This window comes from Protopterus annectens, chromosome 11.part0 (genome assembly GCF_019279795.1).
Source record: "Protopterus annectens isolate FY-2018-M chromosome 11.part0, PAN1.0, whole genome shotgun sequence".
Classification (NCBI taxonomy): domain Eukaryota; kingdom Metazoa; phylum Chordata; order Ceratodontiformes; family Protopteridae; genus Protopterus; species Protopterus annectens.
The window spans coordinates 1,447,540,427-1,447,546,426 of NC_056745.1; positions in this window are offsets into that span (position 1 = coordinate 1,447,540,427).

The window sequence follows — 6,000 nt, forward strand, 5'->3', positions numbered from 1 at the left end:
AAGGAGTTCTGTGCTCCTGGCAGAAACCTTGCCTGAAGAGTTAGGTGCAAGTGTAGCGCAGTCTCCCATAAAATCATTAGCGCCTGCATAGAGGATAAGAATGTGTTCCCCTTGTTTGTTGAAGTACCACATGACAGTTGTGTTGTCTGTTAGAATCAACACCTGCCCTGGAAGAAGTAACTCCTTGAAAGCCAGCAATGCGAACTGGACTGCTAACATCTCCTTCATGTTGATATGTAGATGCTGTAGTCTGGCAGGCCACTTGTCTTGTATCCACTTTCCATTTAGATGAGCTCCCCAAGCAATGTCTGAGGCATCTGTCGGTAAAATCTGACTCGCCTGGCCGGGTCACAGAGAGTCCCTTGTTTAGGTGACATTCCTGAGCCCACCACAAAAATTCTCCTTGAAGGCAAGGTATTATTGGAATGACAGTGTCTAAATCCTGGCAGTGCTGTGTCCATACATTTTTGAGATACCATTGTAACTTCCTCATATGCAGTTTGGCATTGGGAAGCACCAGAATACAAGATGCCATGAACCCTAATGCTTGAAGGACTGTCTCTGCAGTCAGCACGGACTGATGAGATAGGTGATGGAAGTAAAGTGATAGACTCTTTTGTTTGTCCGGGGTTAAAAAGGCCATCTGGGCTGCTGTATTCAGTCTCACACCCAGAAAGCACATGTCTTGAGAGGGTACTAGACTGGACTTTATTTCGTTCACAGAATACCCTAGGCATCTTAGCACTGCTATAAGATATTCCAGATGCTGTAGAAGGTCTTCCTTTTCTTGAGCCAGAATCAGGCAGTCGCCTAAATAAGGATAGATTTGAAGTCCTTGTAGCCCGAAGTAAGCTATCACTGAGCCAGAACCTTTGTGAATACTCTGGGCGCAGTAGATAAGCCAAAGGGCAATGCAGAGAACTGATAATGAGAATCTCCAGCTCGAACCCGCAGATACTTCCTGTAACTTAGCCTGATAGGCACATGAAGGTAAGCTTCCTTGAGATCTAAAGTTACCATCCAGTGATCTTTGCCCAGCAGGGGTAAAAGCTGTTGTAACGTCAACATCTTGAACTTGGGAATGTCCAGAGAAGTGTTGAGGAGAGATAAATCCAAAGCAGTCTCCACATGTTCCCCTTCTGTGGTACTAGGAACATGCGAGAATAAAATCCTAGGCCCCTTTCTGATACAGGGACTGGCTGAATGATGTCCAACACCCATCTGTCTTGAGTAATTAAATCCCAATTTTCTTTGAAAAGAGACAGTCGTCCTTCCAAAGGAGCTGCCAGACGAGAATCTACTGGCAGCTGAAAAGGCAGGTCATTGGGTCTGTTTACGAAAGGACTGACCCCTGCCTTCACCAGAAGTCTGAGCAGGTGAACTCCGTGTTCCAGGCCTCAAAGAACCTTGAGCCCTGCCCCTACCACGCCTAGACCTACCCCTAGACTGGGAATCATAAGCAGGATATGTCCACCCCTTAGCAGGCCAATTTCTACTAAACTTCGGTGGCTGTACCTGCAAAAAATCTTTAACAGTTTGCATAGTCTTAGCTTTGTCCTCCATTTTCTTTAAAACTGCTTCCACAGGTGAACCAAACAACACATCAGACTGTAAAGGAGCATCCAAAATCCTTGTCTTAACATGCTCAGCCAAATTTTGATCCCTCAACCAGGCATGCCTGCGAAGAACAGAACTAGTGGCAGCCACCCTCGAGGAGGCCTGCACAGCATCAAAACCACATTGCAAAGAATGCTTGCCCACTTGTTCAGACACATAAACTAAATCCAGCAAGTCTTTACAATCAATACCTTCCGCCAAAGCATCCACCTTAGATTTCAATTGTGAAAGGAGATAATTTTGATATTTCAGCATGTGAAACTGACAATTCAACGCCTCATGGCTAGAGTGGAAGAAGTATACAATTTCTTACCCCACCTATCTAACGCCCTTGCCTCTTTGTCAGTGGGAACAGGATTTTTAACCACAGAGGCCTTAACACCTTTAGGCCCCTGAGAAACAGTTTCTGGGTCCCCTAGGACTCTTAAACAAATACTTATGAGCTTGCACCCTATAGTACCTATCAGGTTTAACAGGAGCAGGAGGCAAAGAATCAGGGTTCAGGGAAGCCTCTGCAAAACATCTTCCACCACATTCAACACAGGAGGTATAGCTAAGGGCCTATGCTGGGGTAAAACAAGAATTCCTAAGTCTCTTCCTGGAATCAGAGTAATCCTGGCCTTCCCATTTAAAGTGCTCCTCATGGAATGCAGAGTCTCTGAAAATAAAAATCCTCAGGAGGAGAAGCGAAGGAGTGGCATCATCCACATCAGAATCAGAATAATGAGGATACTCCTGCAAATCTTCCGCAGAAGACTCAGAAGCCCCTGAACCCTGTTCAAAACTGTCAAACTCTGGTTCCACTCTAGGCCTCTTATCAGGAGGGCCCATAGAACCTCTAATCATAGTAATCAAATCTTCTGCCATTTTAAGCATATGTTTCTTAGGTACAGAACCCGAAAGGCTAGGAGAAGCCCCTACTGAAGCTGAAGTTGGCCTACCTCTAAAAGAAGTTTTGGCAACAGAAGGAGAGGCTCTAACTACTTTGGGAAGAGAGGAAGAATAGTTACCTGAGAAGCCCCTCAGCCTGGCCTGCCTCCTGAGAGGGTACATCCTGTAAAAGTAAAGTTTCTGCCTGAGACTCCATAGAAACTCCTGGCAAAACCTCTGGCTCCACTGAGTCATCTAAAGAACCGACGTCCGGGACTGCCGTTCATCAACCCTAGGCTTCGCTGTTTGTCCTTGCGCTTGGACGAAGCGGGCGCCGGAGCATCCGACGGCATTTTATAATTGCAACGCTTCCCAAACACTAATCTGGCACAGTCTAACCTCCTCTTAATAGTGCGTTTGTTAAACCTAGCACAAGAGCGCAACCAACAACGCCGTGCTCAGGCCCTAAACAAGGTATACACAATGTATGGTAATCCCTATGAGGTATTTGTTTCCCACAAGAAATACAGTTATTCACTTTTTCTGACATCCGTTAAATACTGAGGCAAGAAAAACCAAAATGTTCTAACGGGTGCTTAGCCAACTCTGATTCGGTCTGAAACTCCGGTTTCGGAAATATTTCAGAACGCCAACCCGCACTCGCAAAACTGCTTCTGCATCGGACCACCCGGCAAAAAAGACTGACGATATGACGCCGCTCCTCCGCATTAGTACCCTGACGCATACTGGCGCCAGTCTAATCGCGCCTGACCGACGTCAGCCTTATACTCTGGTATTCGGGCCGACTGGATGCGGACTATACCCAATAGTAAGGACTGCAGCAATGGAAAACGAAGAACATCCACATTGCAGAGTATGCTTTCCCACTTGTTCACCTGCATGCAATAATTCCTGCATTTCCTTATTGTCAGGACTTTCTGAATTTGCAAGCATTTTCTGTTTTAACAAAGACATGAGGTACTGTTGATATTTAAGCATGTGAAACTGGCAGTTTAAAGCCCTTACAGCTGAAGTAGCAGAAGTGTAAACTTTTTTCCCCCCTCTATCCAGAGCCCTAGAATCCCTATCAGAGGGGACAGGGTTTTTTGCAGTGGAAGCCTTAACCCCTTTGTGACCCTGAGAAATTGTTTCTGGGTCAGCAGCAGGGTTTTTATAAAGAAATTTATGAGAGTCAGGGACCCTGTAATACCTGTCTGGCTTGACTGGTGCAGGGGGTAAAGAATCAGGAGACAGACTGGATTCAGAGAAAACATCAACAACAATATCAAGCACAGGGGGGATAGCCAGGGGTCTGTGCTGAGGCAGTAAAAGAAAGTCTCTGAGCATTTTCTTGGATTCTGAGTAATCCTGGCTCTCCCAGTGGAAATGCTCCCTTCATGGTGTGCAGAGTTTCCCCAAAAGAATAATCCTCAGGTGGAGAGGCTGAAGGAATGGATTCTTCAGCATCAGAGTCCTCATAGGGAGGGAGAGAATAGCCCTGATCTGAAGAGGAATCAGAGGAAATAGAAACCTGGTCAGAGGAATCATAGTCCGTGTCTTGCCTAGGTCTTTTATCAGGAGGGGGATGAGAACCCCTGATCAAAGTAATTAAGTCTTCGGCCATTTTAAGCTTCTGTTTCTTTGGCATGGATGACTGTCCAGGAGAATGCTGTACTTGTTTCCTTGTCTTTAATGGTGTCTTTGACTGTACCTTGGCTGCTGCAGAGGACTTAATAGTAAGCTGTGAAGGTCTGAAAACACCCTCAGAAGCCGATGCCTGCTCAGCGGCTCCGGACCCATCTGAGGGAATAGCTTCCGTAGGCCCAATACCTTGAGTATCCAGAGGCCTAGTTGTCTCCACGTGGGAGTCTGATACGGCCTGTGGCTCTGATGTAGTGGGTGTCAGGGGCTGCGAAAGTGCCTCACTGAGAACCGGCGCTCACTGAGAACCAGCAAACTGGCGACTGGCCTAGAAGAGGCTTCGTCGTCGGTTTTGGACCTCGGATGCCTGTCCTTTTCCTTGTCTTTGCGTTTTTTAAGAATTCCGGTCATCGGTTGTTCCGATGGCATTATATAGTTAAACCTTTGGCCAAAGTAATGTAATGCAAAATCAAACCGACGTTTAATAGTTCGTTTGTTGAATCTAGCACAAAACTGACAACTAGTAACGTTGTGGTCAGGGCCTAGGCAAGGAATACAGTAAGAGTGAAAGTCCTTATGAGGTATTTGCTTCCCACAAGAAATATAATTGTTAACTTTTACTGACATCGGTCTGGAGCAAGAAAAAGTTTTCCCAACTGGGTACTTAGCTTTATTGAAGACTTCGGTTCTGAAACTCTATTTCGAAAATCTCAGGAGTTGGTCGACCGGCACTTGCGAACTGCTTTTGCTTCGGGCACCGTGCGGCAAGAAAGACTGAAGAAAATGGCGTCGGTTGCATCTTTTAGGTTCATAGGTTCATACTAGGCTATCTGCCCGAGGGCATTTACAAGCCTAGCCCATAGTTTTGTGGCTTACGCCACCCCTTTAGTATGGGGAACTATACCCATTATTTTGCTGTGCCTCTGTTGAGCAGTGACACTGAGGTAATCCCTGGGGTATATCTGCGATCTCCCATCCATTGGTCAAGATTTCTCTTGAACAAGGCCAGCGAGGTGCTCTGCCTCACATATACCGGGATTTTATTCCACAGCATAGGGAGTCTTTGGGTGATGAATGTATCCGCCCAGCTCGTCCTATTAATAGCTGTGACGAGGTTTAAGTCTCCTGCCCTTGTGGCTCTGACGGATCTAGATTTTTTGAGGTGAAGCATATTCATCAAATCTGGGTTTGACATGGCCTTGTATGTTAGGCAAAGGTCACCTCTGAGCAAGCGGTGGCGACTGAATAGAGCTGGAGTTCTTTCAGTCGGGCAGCATAGGACAGATGTTTGAGACCCTTTATCCTTTTGGTGAGGAACTTTGTGGCCTCTCCAGCTGCTGCAAGTGTCGGGTCAGATACATTCGAATGGGGCATTGTACTCAATCATTGGTCTGATGAGTGATGAGTATAGGGAGACTATGACCTCCCTTGATCTAGATGAGAATCCCTTCATGATAAGGTGGGCAATGTAGAAGGTCTTCCTAACTACTTTAGCTACATGGGTGTCGAATGACAGACTACTATCAACCTGGGTCCCCAGGTCCCTGATAACTTCTTCTGTACTCAGTGGATTGCCACCTATTTGGTAGCTAGGGGTAACTTGTTTTCCTATGCATTTTTGGCATTTAACTTTAGGCCATGGCTCTGGCACCAGTTATCCGCTTCTGTGAGACCCTTCTGAAGGATATCTGTGTCAGATGTGTTTTTCTACTATGGCCAGTTTGCAGTCATCTGCAAACTTTGTCAGCCATAACCCTCCTGTGTTTGCTTGTACTTCGGAAAAGTAGATGCCAAACAAGAGTGGGCCCAGGACTGAGCCCTGTGGTACACCACTTGTGACAGGCTTTGAGTCTGACATGGCGCCAGCAACTC